We start from the raw sequence: 24,163 nt of genomic DNA, 5'->3' as shown, positions 1-24,163 counted from the left end.
TTGTAACCACGGATGCTCAAAATACAAACTTTAAATCATTGATTTTTAATTATCCAGTAGGATGGAGTTGGTTATGCCACTCGGACGCACCGTTAGTGCCAAGGCTATCGATTATTCCGACCAGACACTTCTCTTGAAAGTTTTATCGTTTTTATTTCTCTCTCTTGTTTCTAAATGAGAGATTCTCGTGAATAATTGAGTTCTTGTTCTGCGAGAGAGAAATTTCGGAAATGATATTTTATAAACGTCACACACGGCTACAGTTTCCAAATAAGATCCTCTCTCTATTGTTATCTGGAGGGTACTCGATCCATTTGCGATGCTCTTTAAACCGTATGCTTTTCTTGTGTTTATAAGTTCCGCTCAGTGCGACGGCTGTGGTTCAGCAGTGCACTGGATTTAATATTCTATGTGACTTCAAGGTCAGTACCGACGAGAGATATTTGAAAAGCGTATCGATAAATATAAAGAGGCGCATAATTTCATGTGTGTGAGAGAAGAGATGCTGCACCTAATGTTGACCAGTAACGATCCAATTACGATAATGTGTTAGGAATGCACGGGTCCAGTCGATGTGATTCACCTAATGTGCTCAAAGACAGATTATCTATAGCAATAATCGTGATCAACAAATCCTCTTAATCTGAATACATATAAAGGAAAGCTGATTGGAAAGTCATTTTAAATCAATAGAGAAAATTATTCGCCTAAAATTGAACGAATCTCTAAGAAAAATCATAATTTCTGAAGATCACATTAGTGTAATAATCCTATTTTCCAAACTAAAAGTAAAAGAATGCCTTAATTTAGATTTTATCACTTAATGAGAGCATATATACTTTAAAAGCAGTGATTATGAAAATAATTTATGCGAAAGATGTGTTCTAACCACCAGTAAAAATGAAACTTTAGGTAGTGATGATGAGCCATCAATCCTTCATTGTATGGCACATGTGTTTGACAGAGAAGCCAAAATTACAGGGGAACTCCTACTACAGACTTGAGTATCGGAAATGTAATTAGATACCGAAGGTGGGGGGGGATGCAGTGAGGTATAATGTTAACTGCAACTACTCATCGACACTGCTACGGTGAGAAACATGTTAAAATACAGTAATTTAGGATAATGTAAAAGGGACTAACGGATAATCTGAAACTCTCAGTATTGATATTTTAGTAGTCACCGGAGACTTAAAAGTTCACTGTACAATGAACAAATTTAACGACTTTATAACAAGCTGCCTACGCTATTAATAACCCAGTTGGACTGCTTTATCTTAATCTGAACTTTGCTTAATTAACGGAAAGTGTATATAGGAAGCAAAACTTCATATTCCCATTGGTAATTACTATAATGACAGAATGCATATTATTATTGATATTTGCTGCACTCGTTTTGTATGCAATTTCTGCGCTTACTCACTGGAAAGACGCGAAATGGACATAGCACAACTATAAGAATGCAACGAAGCTTTATATAAAAAAAAAGAGCGTAGATGTTTGTACAATCGCAAAATCACGTGATGTTGCATAAATTGAAGTTTTTCAGACTGCAACTGAAATCACTGCCTAAATATGATAATTTAGGCAGTCATTTCGGGTATATATCTAAGAATTCGAAATTGTTACCTAATCTTAGTATATATTAGGAAGTTAATTTATATATGCATCTGAAATCATGCTTTAGTGATTTAAATGTGTCGAAACCATCTAATGAAAAGTATTCAGCACATGCATTAAAATGTCGTCTCTTCTAGCACATACATGTCGTTACAACTTCAACGACTGACTGGAATACTGAAGTAGGATTTGGGAAAAGAAGTCCAGTTGAAATGCTCTGATAAATATCAAAATTTTCCTATTCGCTCCGGAGCTCCGTCTGCAAAAAAAAAAAATAATTCAGAACTCCGAACATGTATTGACGGTCAAGAATATGATATATGTATTTTGGACCAGTGCCAGACTTTCCCTTGAAAAGACCTTAAAGTTCAGTCCTATCGTATGGCAAGTCACAGAATAGGCTTATTATACTGTACAAACACATGTTCTTCTACTTATCATTTCGGTGTGTCTTGACATCATTTCAAAAGAAAATCAGATAAGACTGCTACAGAAAATTCTCAAATATTTTTTTATAAGAGTAGAATATATTTCTTTGTTTTGTTATACACAGTGAAAATTAAACGCATTATTAAATAGGGAGCTTTACCGAAGTATTTTGTTTTTCAAAACAAAATTTAACAAACTAATCTCACAGCAATTAACAAGTCTTCTTTAGAGATATTTGCCCCAAGTTACTTAGTGAATTAAAGTACACCGAACCATATTCGTATTAATTCATTTTGGCGCTTAGGGCAAGTTATTTCCACTAAGTTTACCTTCAAAAGAAATGTCATGCACTTTGGCTGACTCTGGTGTATTTTCCGATTCGTTGGCATTAAATATTTCGCAAGATAAAATGAAATTAGCATAAAATTTCATTTAAATCTTAATTAAAGAAACAAAATAAAGGTGAGTATAAAAATTTAATAATCTCAATCAAAGGGTCTGTGTAGCGGGGTAAACAAAGTAACAAATACTTTTTTTTCCCCATAGTAGGATTCAAATCTTCCGATATACTTCTTTTTCACTGGAAAGGGGGGGGGGGAACAACTATCGGAATTTATTTTTATGGTGACAGATTAATACAAACTTCAGATTTTTTTAAAGGGAAAAAAAAACTAATTGAACAAGAATATCTCAGAAATTTTATAATTCTCTACATCTAGTCAGAGTATACTATAAATAAGTGGGTATTGCAATACTATACACACACTACGAGATTGAGTAATCATAAAAAGTTTATATAAGTAAACTCATCAATAGTCCAGCTTGCAGTTTCTTTAATAAACACTTATTATTAAATAAATGAGCATATGTATTTCAAGTTGCATGTTAGCGCAATGGTACTCTTTGCGTCAACATGCAAAATTTTAATATTGTTTTCACATCTTTGTAGAGAAATGATAGGGGAAGGTTTTTTCCCATTTCACTAAAGGACATACAAAATAGGTTTAAAAGTCTGTATACAATCTTAAATGTTACTGTCTATAATCCAATATAGGTAGTGACACTTAAGTACGGTACCCAATGTAGTAATTTATACAGCCAGTCTAGGAAACATCAAAGCAAACTATTCTGTTTGCTTTGATATTTTTTCATAGTGAAGTTTACTATAAAAAAATCACTCTCAGTTAGCAACCCAAAATAAGAGAGTGATAATTGTCTGTAAAGTGCAATTCTTATTGTTTCTGTTTAACCAAAATGCATGTATTTCAGGTATTTACTATCTTAAGAACTCTCTAAAAATGAAGCACGAGTTGAAAAACAAAATCCACATAGTGGAACAAGTTCCGATAGCACGTGAATTGCTAATGATATTTTCCGAAGACTAAGTGTGTTACAATTGCATGACTCTGGTATCGGAACCTGTTAATTTTACCGTGTAAGGTTGCATGTTCAGCAGCAATACGAAATTTCCAGCAGTTTTACTGTTTACATTCTGTTGGATAAAATTAAATCGGTTGTTTTGGTTACTAAAAATCGTTATAGAAGTTTCATATTTAGAGCTGAATTAACTGATTCTTCTATTGCGGCTAAACATGCAATTTCATAAGAGAGAAGGGAAAAACACATAAAACTTTGATATCGGAACATGGTACATTTCCAACGCCTGTGAAAAGCGCTATACATAGGGCCGATACCAAAGCCTCCAGTTAAAACCGAGCAAAGTTAACCTTCCACTGGCGATCCACGGTAGCTCGGGCGTAACGTGCTTGTTCGCGGAGTAGAAGGTTCCGTGTTCGAATCTAACCGTAGGTTTTAAGGAAGTTTTTCCTACCTTCTTCTACTCCGTGCTGAGTTAGTCGATCTCAGGCCGTGGACGTGAGGTTTTTCGCCGGGTACGCTGGTTTTTCCTCACAAACAGAAAAATCGACCCTGGAACCCACATGACTGCAGACAAATACACTCGCGCCGTTCTTGAAAATTCAATACGCCGTTTTTACGGTGTGTTGGGTTTTCAAGAATTCCAAACGGGAACCACCCAACCGCGGAAGAGGGTAGTTCCTTTCTCCCTTCAGATTTTATATAGAGAGTTAAAACTTTTTTGTTATTATTAAAACCGATTCTAATTACTTACATTGCAGTACAATGTTCATCACTCTTAAGTCAGTTTAAGGATATAAAATAAAAGCTGATGATATTCTCTTAAAATGCGTAAAAATATTAAACGTATAGAGCACTGAAGGGAAATAACGCAAAAAAAAAGCACAATTCCAGCTTTCATACAAGAAACTCTGTATCAGAATCATACTTTAAAGGTAGTAGATTAATATTAATCTACTACCTTTAAAGTTTTAATTATATCTAACACTGCTATGGAAAAACACACACTATAAGAAACATGCAGTAAATTGCCTGTCACGTGATTAGGAGAGAAATGGAGTCGCTAGTAGCGCCATCTCTCGACGAAAGAAAAAAAATTCAACATATTTCTGTTCACATGGCAACAATTGTCTGTTATACCAAATGCGTGCAACTCATGTCAATAAAAATAACGACCGATGTTAGCAAATCACAGTTCCCAGCTTAAAATATTTTAATTATAAAACCAGTCAATAATTATCTCTGTTTCCTTCCCATAATTATTCACTTAATAATCGGAATTAACTCAATCCTTTTCAATTGGACCGTAATATATGAATCGAAGCGGTTGAAAGCCCAAGGACAGTCATGAAAAGTCATCCAGAGGAGAAAGATTTCATGCGAAAATCTGGTTAGCATCCCCATACCGCGATAAACTGTGCTAGAATAATTAAATGCCGAGAACCAAATGATTTAACTAAGACTTCATTGTACACTATGTAAGAGCATCATAAGAAATGATTGTTTCCCCTCCAAAATGCTGATCACAAATCCAGACATGAGACGCCAAACTATACTTAGAGAAGTGTATATCCTCACTAATATAATTTCTCTGTTTCCATAGCAACATCACGTTGAAGCAATTATTTGTTCTGAAGAAGATGCAGTGTTTTTGTTTCTTGATCTTCTTAATGATATACCTGGGACAGTACTGCATTAAATTTCTAACGTTGTTTGCGAAACTAGACAGTGGGGAAGTCTCCTAGCACTTCAAGAAGTGCTAGGAGACTTACTAGCTTTGAAGAACTGAACGGTTTCCATAGCAACATAATTTAATCATGGGACCGAGTAAAATTTTACTTTCACCACTGTAAAAGTCGTAGTGTTGACATGTAAGCGAAGAGAATAGCTATTTACTGTCCTAATAGGAATTCCCAAAAGAAAAACAAAATTCCCAAAGAGATATAATGAAATCACAATTATTTTCTGACATTGAATTTCCACTACAAAATAATAAAATAATTTTGCATCTACAGACGCCACAACTGTTAGACTATTGTGACGTAGTTGAATTTGAAACAACCGAACACGTCACAATTAGAATACTGCAAGCTAACAAAACTTGCAAAACAGAATCAACAGCTTCTTCCTCGCAATATGTCAAAGCAGTCTAACAACTTAGAAAACCTTTTATCACTCAGGAAATTCTCCGCCAGGTGCGAGTTCACCATATATCCGCGGCTTTTAAATCCATTTCCGCAACTCGTCAGTCGTTAAGTTTAGGAACTCTTGAGTTCGAGGCTAACTTTGTGAAGGATAGGCTCTTGATGTATCGCAAGAGTCGCGAGGTGTGAAATGATTTCTGTGTTGACGTATGCTGACGACAGGTGAGAGATGTACTATAAGTCACCTGCTAGCGAGCGTTGCAAGCAAGGTCACCGAAACGAGGTACTGTATATTACGAGGCACGCGCTACTTTTCACCAAATTTCACCGAGAGAACTATTCCTTGTTGGATGTCAAACTAATAGAGAACGCCCATCACTGAGTCGCGCCAGTAAAGTGAGCGCGCGCTCTAAATATATTGTTAATCCTCTCGTTTCATACTAGAGTGGTAATTAGGAGCAAAATTTGGCAGCGATGCGAGCAATTCAATTCGCTGAATGAATTTTGCGACAAATGTCAAACGCACACACTTCGAAATCATTTTTCTTCAAATAAAAAAAGAAATTTTTGGTAATTTAAAAATTGTAATGTGCCTTGAAGCAGTTATAAAGAAATATAACAATTATAGATGGGGTTTTATACACGACTATAAAAATGCCCCCCCGAAAGCTATCGCAAAACTTCAATAACTTATCTAGAAAGGGTATGAAACTGACAGGCATTTAGGCAAACCAAACTGTTTTAATGCCAGTATGAATAAGAAGAAACACGGAGTCTGCCTTTTTCAAACAAAAACTAAGGGATATGCAAAAGGCATTTGCTGTTTCTTAAATTAGTTGCTAATATCGAAGTCGACTTAACAGATGACACTATTATAGAATAAGCAATTACATGATGGGTAAGCGGTTGCTTAATAAAAATAAAACTTTGGCGTAAATACGTAACAACAACAACAAAAAAAAAACAGTTAATAGAAGTTGTCTAAGTTACTTGTAATTACTACAATTAATTCATATTTCCAGCATTTTAAGTGCAACCTCAACTCTATTTACAATAATCTTTCTAATAAAAAACGAAATATAAATATTCCAACAAAAGGAAATATCCAGATGTGTATATTAAAATAGAGAAGATTATGGATCCAGCCATATTTTATAGCCAAATATAAAATAAAAAACTCTGAAAATTTCGAAACTTTACAAGAGAGCTTATGAAAATATACCCTTTGTTATCCGAGTTGCCTTGGTTTTCACTACTTAAAGACCCGAGCACTATCCAGGAGCCGGTTTTTTATTCAGCTATAAAATATTGCTGGATCCATAAATATTCTCCCTTATAATGTCTTACTTATGCTAAATTGAAGCTTCTCGGCTCTGTACTTCAGTCATTTATTCCAGCCACGTTTTCTGTTAATACAGAAATAGTTGTTGCCTAACCTATAAAATTGTAGGATATCAAAAGAGCAAAATATCTATTTCGGAACCCATATTGATAAGTCTGAATATTAATTTATTTTAACAACTACAATATAGAAATAACTTAAGTATTATTTTCTTTCCTCAGTCTCGTGTGAGTTTTTTATTTTATATACAAATATACAATACTAAAAATACTTAAACGACACTCTTTTTCTCCCATGTTTATGAACTAAATTACGTTGTCTGTGGAATAAAAATTGTATCTGGCTTTAAGGGAATCTTTCAAAAGCTATTTCAGTCATCTTTTACATGATGATATTGATGACCTATATCGTCATAAAAGATTACAGAGAGAAAAAAATCAGGTGAAAGAGAGCGAATGTTAGTTTTACAATTATAGTGAAACCTATAATCGATTTTGTATCAATCCATTTTTAAGACAGCGCATCACTGTCCGCTGGCCTACTTGTATCCGGACAGTCAGGCACGCACACATTAATAAAATAGTCCACTACCTGCTGCACGGAGAATTAACGACATCGCTAAAAAAAGAAGACATTTAGAGGAGTGTATTCATAATAGATAGCGAACGACTGTTCAAATCTCCTCCCACTTTAGAAAGAACTCCAAATAAGTAATGTTATATTCTACTTTTCCGCAGTAGAACTACAGTTTACTTAGAAGCATACGAAGCAACTGCTCATTAAATTAAATATACCACACTAAATATATATTTAAGGCACATGTGTGGCGTACAATAAAATTTACTTATGGTAAATAAAGTTTTACTTATGGCTAATGACAGGTACAAATAACTCATAAGGCAAAAACATCAATGACATTTCTGTTAGACTCATCGTTTCATACCTGGTGGCCTATGGGAACACCAAAATGTTAAAGGTGGCCATTTAAAGTTTTGCATAATTAATTTAAATATATCTCGTGATTTCATTTATCCTAGAAGACAAGCTTTCAATTGAACTGGATTTCAGGATATTTGCTCTTTAAGACGCTATAATAGATACTTATTACATTATTTTAGAAAACACGGATTTGACAACAGCCACATGGTAAGTCGAATAACGGTGCTCATCAAAACAACACCCTTTATTTATTTATTCAATCTTCTAATAAACATCTTACTAAAATTTTATAAAAGTTCAAACACATATTTCCCTGTTAAGAACAAGCAGTGTTTAGAATTTTTTTTCCAACAAAACTGCACGTGGAACGAAAGAGAAAACTATGAAGTGTTACTTGGCAACGATCCATATTAAGCAAAACAAAAACTGCTCTAAGTGATGTCGCATAAATCATTAAAAAGTTATTAACGATTCTGAAAAGCGCACAAACTGTAAATATCGTTAGATCTATCCTTCTTTGAAGAAAATACGTAAAAAAAAAAGAAGATACGAAATCTAGGGAGGGAAGTTTCTAACCCCTTTTCCTTAATGTGTTTCGCCGATGAAATTTTTAGAACATATTTGCTTTACTTTTATCAGAATATTCAGTTTTTTTTTTTTTTTTTTTAACGGTTAGGCCATTAAGGGGTTCTTTGAAAACAGTGAATTTCATAATCTGCTTTAGAATATGTAAAGTATATATTAAGATGGCGCAAGGATAGGCAGCTGCCTTAAAAATGGGAATATTTAATCAGGAGATATTCGGTCGATAGATCTTGTATATGACTCAAATTAAGTACAGCCGGCTTTTAAAATATACGCCAGTCTAATTATGTACGGCACTTAAAATAAGTCTCGCTTCCACTTCTTTAAGATAGCAGATAATCGCTGCAAAATATACATCGTCATTCCTTTGTTAATAGTTTCTGCAATATAGGTTTGCAACATCTTTTGAAAATGTTATAGAAATTCGTCCGGTCTTAATAGACAGAAGACTGAAAGAAATTGTGGATTTATTTCGTTGTCCGTTTAATGGACAAATGAATCCACACGTTATATTACGTACAAATAGGTGGTGGAATCGGTATTGTATAACAAGAAATGGTCCAAGTTCTAACCTCTCGCAATTAAGATATAAAAGCTGATTAGCCTAATATATGACAATATTTTGTTTTCTTCAGTAATTAGTGTTAAGATGTTTAAGCTCGTTTCTCACGAGAGGGGGGGGAGAGGACTGGTACGCATGGCAAGAGACTGTCAATGTTGGCTCAAACTACTTTAATCCTAAGAGCTCTTGGGTAAACATTGTTAGCTGGGTATTTACTGGAGACATGTCATTGCTTATTACATAGTTTGCGAAATATTTCATTTAGGGAAAAACAATTCTTGAAGAAAGGAGGCACTTGTTTTTATTAGGAGTAAGAAAATGATCCTATTAAACAAAACACGATGTAATGTGACAGGCTCAAGTTGGTCCAATTAACCACTGATTTCGGTGTGCACTGAGGCCCAGCTTTGCTAAACAAACTTTTCCGAGATGATAATGCCAAGTAAACAAATCGTTCGGGCCACTGTGGCAGATAAAATAACACGCGGATTTAATTAAAATGTTTTATTTTTGTATCTAGTCGACATTTTTAAGTGATGTTTCTTAGAATTGCTTTCAACGAAATCTTAATTTTCTAATGTTGCTTTGCTTCTCCCCTTATTTCATGCAATGCTTGACAATTGTATCAAATCTTTGGCACAAAATACAAACAGCACGGTGTTATCAGATTCTTCGCCTTCATCAAAAATAACTCTCCAACACCTGTAAAATATCTCCAAATATTTCACCAAGAAACCGTGTGTCAAACTCAAAATAGCAGAAAATTTCGTCAGTAGCGTAAATAACCCCGTAATAATTTTCAAAAAATAACAGAATATTTTGTGAAATAACCATTTCATTTGCACAGAATAACCTTGAGAAATAAATACCGTTTTCCTATAGCTTAGTGAGCCTTTCTTAGTGCTGTACAGCATTAAGATAATGGACCATTCCTAGGTCCATTAGAATCGACTTGTCACTACCTCTATGGCTACTAAATACTAAATGTTGCTGACCCAATCTAGAGGCTATTTAAATGATACAGACTATTTCGGATCTTAAGAGAAGAATGAATACTAACAATGAACAATAATTCCGCTAGCGAAATGAGTGATATTCTTTGTTTCACTCACGTCACTTCAACAAATGATCTGCTACTGGACCAGCATTTGTCTACACGCGAGATTCATGTGGAAAATAATGATTGTTGTTAACAATTATTTTTCGTCATTGTCTACGCAACTGCCAGGTCACAAGACGTGACAAAAAATTCTCGTGATAATGAAATGAATAAGTTTTTCAATTTTTCATTTTTGCAATGTCTCTGCCTTTTATCGTATTGCAAAAAAGAAACGGATCAATATAAGATCTGTGTATTCAACGTAATGACAAAGAGTTAAAAGCTCTGGGCTAATAAATTTGTTCTTCCCATATGATCGGAGATTTGTTTCATGTATTATCTAGAATCACTGTAGTTATTTAACTAAAAAAAACACAGTCCAATGGGGAAAATATTTCCTGCGCCTCTACAAAGGAACTAGAAGAATGAATTATACATATTGGTTGGAAAGAGAGTCCTTATCATTTCTAGGTCACATAGACTTTCATACTGAATTGTTTGTTAACCGAAGTCAAGGTAGCTGATTGGATATGCAGAATGAAAGGTTTGGTCACTTGGGACTCGTTCCCCCACACACCAAACCAGCCAACGAACGTACATAATTTAGAGACATGTCAATGATTTTATAGTCTTAGTTATCTTCACATAAAGGTCATCAAATTTTTTCCCATGATTTACTGAATACTTATCTGGTTTCTTCTGCTGCAGTCCCTCTGTGAATCAAAATATGGAGGTTCCAAGATACTGTCGCATTTCTCTAGTAATAAAAGGAAGAAAAACATTACATTCCCCCTGGAAATCCCATGAATTTTAATTTCTCCCCATTAAAATGATTGTCGAAAGTGAATTCGTAGAAACCATCGACTTACTCCAAGTATTTTTTCTTAACTGCATTTCTCAGCTCCATAACTGTAATTCTCTTGCGACCTCCGATTAAATTTACGAAAGTTGTACGGAATCTCTGCATTCAACCTGAACCTACAGCGTACACCAGACAGCTTACATAAATTACATAACTCTAAACTATCTAAAGCGTCTGTAGTCCGCAATATCAGCTACGTGCACCCGTTGACACATGCCGGAATGTTAGAATCGACGCTGACCTTTCAAAAGATCCTCCCGAGACATCAACAGTGTGTTCACGACACAAATGTGAACTGAACTTGCTTTTATCGATCAACAGGCCAAGCGCTCCTAGTTTTCAGTTACACTCACTACCTGTGTGTCGGTACAATCCTGATGATGTTAGCGTTCCATTAATTAGCAGTCACGTGACTCCCACCCATCGGATTAGAAGAGATGCACGAAACAGTGAATTAAGAAACCGGCGTTTACTTTAAAACGAATCGTTCATTGGAGTCCTGGGACACGAAGATAGTTTATAAGATTTGTAGTAATGATGTGGTTGCCACTTGCTATAAATACTTTCCAGGAAGCATAAATTCTTAAATAACTACAATTTCACAAAAAAAAAAAAAATAATAATAGCTCAGATAAAGAAATTATGGCCTCAATACTGACAAAGCAGTATTTAATGAATTTGGAGACAACGCAGTTATCAGCCTTGATACAATATCAAAATTGTCAAAGATAAATATAGGATTATAATAATCAAAATTGCGTATAATTTGCTTCTTAATATCTAAATCGCTATGATCACCTAGACCAGCATTTGTTTATTATTATTTGCTATTATAAAAAAAAAAAATATTTTTTTTAAAATCCAGAGCTAATGCGCCTATATAAGCATGACACAACATTAAGAGGATATCTCATTACTATTTAGTAATGCACGTCAGACAGATGGATTTATGCATGATATGTCTTTGTATGGTATTTAAGCTGATTTTTTTTTTTCGGGTGAGAAAAAAAAAAAAAAAATAATAATCCGTAAATACGGCACAGAAATGTACTGATTTCAAATTTAAAAAAGTTAGTAAATAAATGGAAAATTCTGAATGAGATGATAATATTCAATAGCCAATGTTTCCAAGATCTAGTGAATGATGGAAACAGACACCAGAACCTATATGAAGGCTTTTTTTTAGTAATCACAGTTTTAGAGAGCACAGTTTCCATCATTAAATCAAATATTCATATTATTAATAAGCAACTATTTTATTATTTTGAGACCGTGTTCTCAAAAATGTTATATGCCACGTGGATTCAAAATAGTCTTTACCGAAATAGCAAAGAAATTGTTGGAATTCCGGTTGTAAACAGGAAGCAGTTCACCAGCTGATCGCATTCTTGAAAAAAAGTTAAAAATAGTAATGACAATATTAACGAGAAATGTGTTATGACGTAGCAGAAGATGCTTGATTGTTGCCATAAATCACATGATTTCATTCATTGTTATCGAACAGAAGCATTCACTGCTATTCTTTGAGCTTTTCTACGACAATTTCTATATTTAATTGAAGAGCCGAAATCGTATCTTGCACAGATTGAAAACTCCTGAGCGGAATGGGAGAATAAAAGTACTAGTCATAACAAATGTCACTTTTTTTTTTTTAATATTATGCATTTTTTATTCGCTGTATGTTATCCGGTGTATTCATTCGTTTCTTATTTCAATGAGAACACCAAGTTTGTTAGTCGCGAAGAATTCCGAGAAGAAATTTTGAAAGACAAACACAGCAGTGACTTCAGATTTGAAGTTTATACGTTGCAGGCATATTTTCTCTAGAGGGAAAGTCACCGCCATGAAAATTTGACTTGCAAGTTATCGTATGTTTTGCTTGAGAAAGATTAACAGAAATCCTCAAACGTGCCCTTGGAAGTCAATTTGTGGGTGGAACTAAGAAAGTCACTGGAATGATTTTCGCTCCATTAGAGCGAAAAACGTTTAGTTCTCTAGCGAAACGAGACGTTTCGTTTCTGTAAGGAGAATTTTTGGTAGAAAATAACAGCGCGCGACGCCTCGGCAAAGAAAAGAACGCCGCAACACTTGTGTGTGTGTGTGTGGCAGGGGGGGGGTCGGTCCAATGATGGATCAATTCTTTGTTGTCGCGAGTGTGTTTTGATTTAGCACGTTCTTGAATACATCACGAAAAACGTTGCCCATTATGAACTCCGAAGCAGGACGAACGAAGGTGTGACACTACTTATTTGTGCTTCACGGCTCCTTAAGAAAAACTTCAGTCATCATGGGCTTTCATCCGAGTAAAAAAAAAAAAAAAAAAGGATTGGGGGCGGGAGACAAAGCGCGTGGAATGTTTACACGAGTAACTTCACTTGATAAATGTGCTCCCAGATTCAAGTTACAACGAAGTGTTGAATGGGGGGGGAGGGCGAATACAAAAAAAAAATTGTGGCAATCAGACTTCTGTTTTTCTTCTAACATATGCACTAACTTCCGGTTTTAAAGTCCAAACCGGAAGCTATTTTTTTTTTCAACGAGAATTTTTTTTTTTTGTAAGTCATCATTATTGTCATCTAATTATTAGGCGGTTTTTTTTCCTGATAAAAACGCATAATTTTCCGACAACCTGGAGTGTTTTTATTCATCATCATCGATTTCTCATTCACCTCTCTCCTACGAGCAACGGCATATCCGCGAAAGTAATAACGAAAAGGCCATCCATAATCCGTTATTATTTTTCGGAGAAGTGTCGTAAGTGAATGAGTAACAACTTCCGGCAGGCCATTTCCTCCGCAATAACACCCACGCGACACTGTTTCAACAACTGAAAACAGCCCCCCCCCCGTATTGCACAGTAGCTACTTGTGCTATCTAACTAGTTCATTTGATTACCCTCTCTCTACCATGAAGGGACCGGTCCCTTTCACTGTGGGGAGAGGCCATCACCTCTATTAATGATGTCTACTTACTCTCATCCGGAAACACAAATCCCAATAAAGTTTTATTGCACGGACGGGAAAAGTGGGAACGCTAACTACCTTCCCATTTTAGCAACCACATTCGCGCCATAAAAATTCAGCTTTACCCGTGCGTGCCGTATCTCGCATTAATGTGCCTCGGGAGGGGAAAAGTGACTTCGGTGTGAATCGTATATTTTTATATCCGGGAATACGTACGAAGACAAAAGGGCTAGATTTTATTGGTTAATTACATCGAACTGGTAAGAATGTAGAACGTCTTATTTGTTGCGTAGCTCTGATACAAATGCTTTGTGATTAAAAGCGTCTTCGATGGAACTACAAAACTCATACTACAACGACCCCTGGTATCAGTATTTAGATATGCAAAACGAGCCGTTTTTAACAATGGTTAATAAAATCAAAGCATTGTTACAAACATGAATCAAAAGCGTTGTATTTGTTCTCTCGTCTGACTTCGTTATTCTCAAATAATGACGTGCTAGTCTTCTTAATTACGCTGATTATGTTATCTAGACGGCAAGTGTTTTTTTTTTTTTTTATTTACTGGCTAGTGTACCTGCAAATCCTTCAGCAAGACCCATTATTCGCAGAGCTAGTAAGAAAAACCGAGCTTGAGAACTAGCAGAAGACGTGATGAGCAATGTTAGTAATTTGTAGTGTTGCTAATACACCAGGGTGCTGTCCTACAAAAGAATGAAGTAACATTTCCCGTGAAAGTTCGCCGAGACATTTGTATGCTGAACACCTTCCACTTCTCTTAAACAACTTAGGTGTGCAGCATTTTAAGAAAATTAAGTGTAATTAGTTTAATTTAATAACGTGTTGCCTACCTGAATTATAATTATCAATAAATGTGCGTGGTCATAGCAGACGCCATGAACTCGCATGCGCCCTCTTGTGTCGAATCTTTGTCTTCACTATTAATCTCCACAAAAAGTCTATTTTTGTTGTTTTCGACCACAAAACTATAACAACAACAAAAAAAAAAAAGCGCCAATAAGAAGCATGCACGGTATCTGTTCTGTTTATCCATTTAACTAAAATTACTTTGAAATGAAAGGATATCAAAAAGTAAGAACTTTTAAAAAAAAAATAATCTTTACAATGACAGTTGAAAAAACTTATTGTAAAAACTGTCCATTATTACTCAGTGAATTTATTTTTTATTACTGATGCAAATACTGCATACAATGATCGCCACATTGCCATGGAAACCAGACTAATAACCTAAATCTATCTCTGTCTGCAGCTGATAGTATGGAACCGAATACTGCATCACCAATCAGTTTGTGACGACATAAAAGAAAGAAAAAAAAAACTACGTTTAGGATAATAAAGGATTTAAATTAGTGTTTTCCTTCTATATTCTGAAATGAGTTTAAGTGTCTTTCTTGGCACAAAATGTAAGCAAGAGCACATTACCTTTAATTTAAACGCCGATTACAGATCTGGAAATAAATATGACAAACTTAAAGTGACGGTCTGTGATTGTCTCCTCGTTTACTATAACCATCTGTTTACGTTTTAACTATCGAAAATCGTATCTTCAACGGGCGCATTTAAAATTAAACTACCACACTCTGCCCGTAACAGTTCACATCGAATTTGATGTTGGCTAAAAATAACATCAATGAGAGTCGCCAAGAACAATTGAAAACTGAACAGCATCCAAATTGCGTGTCAAATACTGTAGAGCGCTGGCAAAACCATTTATACAATGTATCATTAGTAGAAGACTAGGGGAGTGTCGTTGCTCATATTTTAAAACTATTCCCACAGTCAAATTATAGTTTTTGTATATCCACAAACTCAAATAACAGTTTCAGATAGAATAATGGATTTAATAAATAAATGAAAACAAACTGATAGCATTTTAAGTTCACGTAGAGCCTTTTATATGTCTCCCCCCCCTCAATTAAGTTGGTTTACCTCATTCATTTTTAAAGGATTGCATTAAAGAGAAACGGTACGATTTCCAATTATACTTGTGACAACACCGGAGCTCTTTATACGTTCACTGTATGTGCTCTCAAAACAGGCAGTGAACTCCAACCTACTGGTACGAAGGGTTTACGAATTTGCGGTAGATAAAATTTAACCTCTCTGTATCCAATACACCATTATTATAAACCTAAAGTGGCTTGAAAATGTTCAATCCCTAGAGCGGGGTTTCCCGAGTAGCTCTTGACCTGTTCACAATATTAAAATAGGTTAGAGGTTTACAACCTTTAGTCTATGAGATTCACATTAAAATATAAACGACGGTAAAATAGTAATTTTCTGTAGCATACATAAAGTGGAAATGAATAAAAAAATAAGAATAAAATAAAACAACAGAATAAAAGCAAACAATCCATACCCCCTCCCCCCAGTTTTCGGGATTTACCCTAGGATGAAAAGAACTTCAATTATACATTACCAATGTGCTATCTTTAATACATAAGCATAGTTTATAGTTTTTGAGACACAAAACAGTTAAGGTGGAAATAAAAACTCATTTCACAGTCTAAAACCGACAAGGAAGCACTAGGAAGTGAGTAAACAAAGAGTACAGAACAAGTCCCATCAAGGCAGGAACGAGAATCAAACATCTCTTGCCCCTACTCGGCAAGCTAATAAGCTTTCCACAGACTCTTGTCTCCTTTTCGTGGGTATAGCCTACTGCATGATCATACTATCTCGGAGTAATAGACAAACAGTGGAAAGACGAGCTTCGCTCAAAAAACCTTATACAACTTTAATAGACAACGCTTTGAATGCAAATTTTGGATATTTTCGTGTATCCAATCCCGACCACTTCTTTCCTCGTAGGAAGCGCGTTATGCATAAGCCTTTTGCATATTTTATAGATGCGCACACCATACGACAAGAAAAGTGTGTTGGCTGCAAACCACTTACGTTGTTCATCAGAGATGACAAGGTATCCCTTATACTCTAACCAGAAATTTTTCTTTCGATCTTTGCCACCAGAAGTCGCGATGTGTATTGCAAATTTTAGAGTAACTTAGAATAATAAATTCTACTTGGTCCCGTCTATATTCTCCTGTAAAAGATAACACACAAGAAAAGAAAAAAAAACAGGAGAAAAAAAAAAGGAAGGATGTTAGCATTTTTGAATATACCTTCCACTTTTACGTGCGCCTCCACATCCTCTTGCTGCTGTACACGCTGGGGAAATTGGATAAACGACAAAACAGGATAGGATAGCGAGTCCTATACGAAACACGGGAATATAGATCTTGCCACGCATTACCGCTTCACGGCATTGTGGGGCTTTTACAAGCACACACTATCCTATTCCGTAGCACGAGGCTGATAGAAGAATTGATTACCTTCCGGACGACACACGCAAGGGAAGAAAGATAAAAAAAAAAAAAAACTTCTCCAACATGATAATACACACGTTACTAAAATGAATACACCGATAAGAATGTATTAGATGTTTCAGAATTACAATCGGAAAGAGTTTTAGATCTAATAAAGTTCCTAAAATGCAAATATCGAAGACTCTGATAAAAACGTATTTTGAAATTCTAAGGATTAGTGTTTATGGCGGGTATTCCGTAAGGGAAAAGCGGTAGGGAGATATGCACCGTCTGTGGGAACGATACGGTGATTCAGAAAGTCGGTATCGATATACAAGATATAACATTATAATATGCACTGGTACAGTCTGAATTGCATTTGTTCCAGTGCAGCGTGCAGTTGTTTTATATTACACTGAAATCACGTGTCTCTGTTGAAAGGCCACTAAGCGTATAATATTACAACACTAATTGTTGCTATTCTACTCCTTGCACGTAACTTTTTCTCAATAAAATAACTTTTTCTCAATAAAATTTTCTATTCAGAATTCGATTTTACAATTTTCTGATATGGTAAATCAGCATTAATCACCGTATGGAAGTATGCAGTATGATAATGAATAATTATTAACTATGGCCTTTTGGCGTTTGACTATTGCAATAATTTCTTCAATAGGAAATGATCAGCTGTAACGATTCCATCATAATGCTAACTACAACGCAACAGAGGATGCAACCCATTAACTACGTTCAACTCCAAATTCGCTAGTTTTAAATACTGAAATGACTCCGTTACAGAATAAAGCAAGCCTTTAACTTTTAATTTTTTTGTGAGGGTTGCTGCTGTGATGGTGGGTGGGGAGGAATAAGGAGCGAATACGTTGGCTTCCGTTTGGCAGGCCACATCGTCATTTAAGTAACTCTCAGTTTTCATCGGAGCATTCCCATAAGCGGCATTAACGGCTTCCTTGATTACAGAGATTCAGCTCATCAGCAGGGCGGGGCAACCGGTAATGAAGAGCATTTGGAATTGTTCTCACAATCGTCTGATCTGGTCCCGTTACTGATTATGAAAGGCGTTGTCGTGTCAAACACCCGCCCTCGACGGTACGCTATCAGCTAGAGTTTGCTGGCCACTGAGCGGGATCGATATTCTCACAGTCCATCGCACGGAAGAACCTGGTGTCGTGGCGCACGTGGACAATACCGTCACATTTGCAAGCGGTAGGTAGAGGTGTTTCCTGATGAGTCATTGTTTCGGCTATTCAGTGGTGTAGATCGCTTTCCGCACTGGGGAAAAGCGCATTGACCGCTATTAAATTAAGTCGTTTATATTGGTGAAATGAATGTGCTGAAAATTTTGACCTGGCTTTATTTGAAATCATCATTTGCGTTGCTAAGCAATAAGAGAGATTACTGAAACAAGCAGCCGATGTGGTTAAAAGCCTTGTCAAAACAATGTCAACAATTGTAACAATGACAACAAACATCTGCGCAATAATGAAAAACCTATCTCTGCATACGTGACCAAACTCAATACGATGGTTTCTAAGCAGTCACATGATCTGAAGTGGGCGATTGGTTGACAATTTTTTGAACTATCCAATAAAAATCCACTGGAATAATTGTACGCATGAAAGCCACTTTTATGCTATCATTCGTTACTATGGAGCCTCAATTTCTAGGATTCCTACAGGCACCTGACAGTCTATCACAAATAAAATAAAAAAAAATACAAAGAAAGAGCGGTTAAACGCCCTCAAGTGGATGAAAGGTCTGAAATATTTGTCTTTCCGCTGTTCAAATCGATGTGGGCTGCATTGGTGACTTGGCGTGTTTACGTGGGTCGTTAGATTAGTCTGACAGGTCTTCCTGCACGGGTCAACACACATCACTTATAACTTCCTGACATGTGCGTGTTCAACTCGAATTTTTTTTTTTTTTTTTTTTTTGTTCTTGCTTTAGAACCGTTTCGAGCATATCTAGCATAACTATTTAAATGCTTTCCAAATACACGCAGCGGGGAGTGTGACGGCCGGTAGGAATTTAATGAGCTGCAAGCACCTTTGAGACTTTCCATTATTCAATGAAATGAGTTTGGGTTTAATGAACAACCTGATTTCCGCATAGCTTGCTAAATATCGAGATTTTAGTTCTCAGAACTGCAATTTCACACACCAGGCATGACATTACTAATGTTTTATTCCCAATGTTCTGTTCATCAGAATATAAGGGCTTTTCTTCAAAAAAAAAAAACCATGACATACTTCATGAAGAACACAATTACTTTATTCTTCAGCTTTCCTTACATACTTTATTTAAGAGACCAACAGTTTCACTTCTTTTTCATCTTCATGCTAAGGAAATCATGACGTAAATTCCTTCTTAGAGTTTCTATTCGCAGATGTGGGAGGGGACACACTTTACTAAAGTGCACTATTCCGTGAGTGCGACTTCTTTACTTGGCTTTCTATTGTCGTAAGGAGATTTGCCAAAGGAACTGTGGTTATTTAGTTTCCGTGCACTGCTTCTGGACGATATAATGTGTCACTGCATGCCGGCACGCACCGCTTTTACCAAACACACTAACTTCAATTACTTATGACGGCAATCTGCACAAGAATTTCGCATAAGATGTTTGCAACTTAATCCTAAAGTAACCGCATTTATCCCACCCAGTTTCTGTTAGTGGAACCGATCCAACTACAGAATTATGTTTTTATTAAGGTGCGTGACGAGGAAAAACCTTCACTTCCGGTACTTGCATGAATGCAAATCCCCTTCAAGGAAAAACAAAACATCAAATGAAGAAAAAAGCTGATGAAGATAATTTAAAAAAAAAACTCTCTAAGCAACATGAGTGATTGTGTGTGTGTGTGTGTGTGTGTGTGAAAAATAATAAATGATATAACAATTGCTTATTTTTCGGAAAATTTAGTTTAAATAATGAATGTTTTTATTGTTATCTTTACATTCCTCTGAGAACTAACGATCCTGTTTTAAGCTATTTGTTCATATAGCGATAATCACTGTGTGGGAGAGAGAGAGAAGTAAACACTGAAACATTAAAATATGCAATGACTCAACAAAAGTGAACTGATTACTTTAGAACGTATGAAGTCCCAAAACGTGATCTTTCATAAAGTGGGTATACTTATCTACAATTACGCATTCCAATACTTCGTAGGTTTGCCAAAGGTAAGCTCTTGAAATTTTAATAAGTTTCCTGATTCGTTTTAAGGTAACTTCCAAAGAGATGACGTATCAAGGGCGCATTTTATTTAAACACATTTCCTCAGAGTGATCAACGTGTATATGCGAATGCATATATGATAAATCCTACTGTATCGCGCAGCAAACACTTCATAATTTCATCATAAATTCAACTTCAATTCTGTAAAGATAGCGCATTATTATATCATGCCAAACTATCCTCCATTATTTCAATTCAAGTCTCACAATCCATTTTTTTAAACGTGATAAATCCCAACCTAAGCATTTTTTCCTGATCTTTCGGAATAGAAATTTCAAATTTTTATTATCCAGTTTAGGATACCGCTGACTGTTTTGTGTATTCCATTGTGTTATTCTTATAAAAATAAATCTTTCAAAATAACTCCCAGTCTTCTCCTACGGTCACACTGAAGTATTCTTACTTCCACTTACAGAATTAAGTAGCGACTGGAGTTCTGTTTATGTACTTTCTTTCGATATATTTGTTTCGTTTAGTTTTCTTCTGGACACACTTGAAACTTGTTTTATCTCTTCTACTTTCAATTTAGTAACGCTAGTGTCTTAAAAGTCCCGAAATCGATTTAGAGAACGGCTATCATTGGACAGACTATGTATAAGGAATACGACAGTGTTAGTCACTCGCATTCTGTCGAGCAGAAAATAACATAAAAGTAAAGAAAAGTAATTGGAATCCCCAAATAGTGTTATGTTCCGCTTTTGAGCCATCACCTGGTTCGGTTTCCCGTGGTCATTTATCTTGGAAATGAAAGGTCAAAGAGAGAGATTCGGCGCAGATATTTTCTATTTTCAGTAAATTCTATTCCTCCGCTGAAATCCTCGACTACACACAATAATCCCGTATCGGAAAACAAAATCGCCAGATTTGATAAGCTCGTATGCAGTTGTATTACAATAACGATCAGAACTACAACGCGGCCTTAATACGTAAGAGCATCGAATCCCTCTGTGGGATGAAAAGACACTAAAGGTAAGTCCAATTGTACCTTTAAATTCCTCCGATGTGTTTGCTTCGGCGAGCATCTCTGTTACGTTTCGTAAACCCTAAAACGTTTTAAGCAAGTTCAACCATACGAAAATTCAATATAACATGCTTTAAGCCTTGGCATTCAGATTCACTCGTCAAGTAGATTTCATCGTTGGTTGTAGCATCATTGGCGCATCTAATATTTTTTTTTCTCTATCAAAAAGATTTTGTAAGATATTATCGCATCACTGAGTTTTATCTCCTTGCTTACAATGTGTAATGGATGCCATTTTGTAAAGATAAATGCTGGAATAATTCCATTATTATTGGTATACTACGATGAAACAATATCTGTTTGGTAATAGAAGGTTCAGTTAATTCGTGATAAAACTGTTCATTGATCCAAAACGTATTAAATAACATGTTAACCATGCCCGCATCAATGAAGTTAACCGCTCTATCTTCACTATCACTCTAATTAAATTCATCGTATATATTTCGGAGAGTTGATACTAGTGATAGATTATGAAGTTAAAAAGAAAATAGAAAGAGCTTCATAGATTCTCCCAGTTTTGTACTAGAAATAAAGGAAATATATAACATACAACTATTTATTCTTAAAATAAAAAAATTTGCTCTTACATTATTTTTATATTATTAAGCCAAGTTGCTCTTATATTATTTTCACATGATTCAAAGCGCTATTTGGCCCAACACAGAAACAAAAAACTCCAGAAAATAAATAAATCAGCAGAGACCAACAAATATTGCAGGCTGGATAAAAAAAAAAAACTTAAATGTAAGAATAAAAATAGTTTACTTATTTTTCAAAAAAGAGCTTAAGAAAAGGCTTTATACATAAGATACATATGTAGTAAAAAATAAACTTCTACAGAATCTTTTTTAGTGTGCCAGAAATGAATAATAAACATTTTTAACAATGAATATTCGGCTGCCAGTTTTAGGAACTCTCTTTTCATTCTAAGAGAGCTGCGTTGGGCATTTTTTTAAGAAAAATATTTTCTTATATGTAGGAGAAAAGGGATTTTATTACAATCCTGTTTGTTTTTTTGAAATCATCGTAACTTTTATCACTTTCTGATATTAAACAAAGATTATCTGAAAAATCACCTTGGCAATAAATAAACATTAACGTATTTGTGTTCTTGTATGTCAATAAATTACTAGTTAAGGAATCGTGTCATGATTTACTTTTTTGCAACACATTAAAATGGTGCCATTATGGAAGGTACTATTAATGCAAAAAAGTCTCAACCACACGTCTATTGAAAACTGTTTATGTGATTATTTTCATTTGAAACAATGAAACACAAGTGATTGTTTCAAAGAAAAACAATAACATCTTTAATTGTTTAAACACATTACATTAATTATAGGCTTAATTCTTTCATTATGCTGCGGATTTGCAACTATAAACAAACAAACCCTATTAAAGGGAAAAAAAAGTATCCGCAATGAACGTATATTTTGATATATTCAATTCTATACTTATTAAGGGCAACGTATGCGAAACAATTGTTTAAACCAGTAACAATTAACAGTATCATATGATGTCTCGCGACACCTTATAATACATCCTCTGTTTTGTATCAAACCACGTAGCATATATACAGTACGTGATTTGATACAAAACAATAATAGAAAAAAAACACGTGAAGTTTAAAAATTACTTCATAAAAATATATAAGTTAATTTTAAAAATTGTCATCTTTTAATATTTCGGAGGTAAAACCTGAAATGAACGAATTATAGAGTAGTTATTCACAGCAGTGTCAAAGAAAATCCTAGTCTTCAACGTCTAAGAAAAGATTTCCAACACCAAATGGTGTTTAAGTATTTATCGCGTAGAAAATAAAAGTTTCAAAAAGTGTAGAATAAAATGAAATTTTCAGCGTTTAAAGCGACGCTATTCTTACCATCAGGGACTCTTGGAATATTTAAGACATTCGGCAGAGCTTTGTTCATGATGAGTTCCAATTACAATACTCAATATTTTCTCTCTCGTTATTTGTTGCGTTATAACTTTTTAGTTCCTCTGAGGATCACATCAAGGAAGGACGAGATTTATTTGTCCATTAAGAGATTCACTGGCGCTCTGTTCTTACAACTGTTTTCCCAGCATCACAACGTTAAAGTTAGCTCGCGGTAACATTTAGGCTTAACATTAATAATGAAGCGCAGGTCTGGTGGGAATTTTCCTTATGCAATTATATGACTTGAGAAATTGAGAGTGCAATGTTTAAACATTTACAGGAATGTTTGTACGTCGGGGATTAAAAATTGTGAATTGATTCGAAATCTGTTTACAGTTACTGGAAAATTAGTTTCCATTGTTAATGGGGGAATTTGCGCAGTTACTCGCTTAAGCTTTCATTATTTGGTTAATAACAGTATATAGCTCAAGAAGATAAGTCGTATGTGGGTGAAATTATTTATCGAACGACTGGAAATCCGCTGCACATTGGATCGTGTGCAGCAACGTCATCCATTTTGTCTTTCAAATTGTTTAACTCACTAATGAATGACGATGTACTGTGCATTATAATTAAGACAACTAATTCATTTAATGGTGTTTAGCATATCGCTTTATTTTATTAAAATGTCTCAATTAGAACGTTCGTAAATGGGGAATAGTTGACCAATATTCCTTTGGAAATGCACAAATACCAGTAGGC

The sequence above is a fragment of the Typopeltis vanoorti genome, chromosome 10 (assembly GCF_054136105.1).
Source record: "Typopeltis vanoorti isolate ZY-2024b chromosome 10, IOZ_Tvanoo_1.0, whole genome shotgun sequence".
Lineage (NCBI taxonomy): Eukaryota > Metazoa > Arthropoda > Arachnida > Uropygi > Thelyphonidae > Typopeltis > Typopeltis vanoorti.
Note: the sequence above shows the minus strand (reverse complement) of the source record.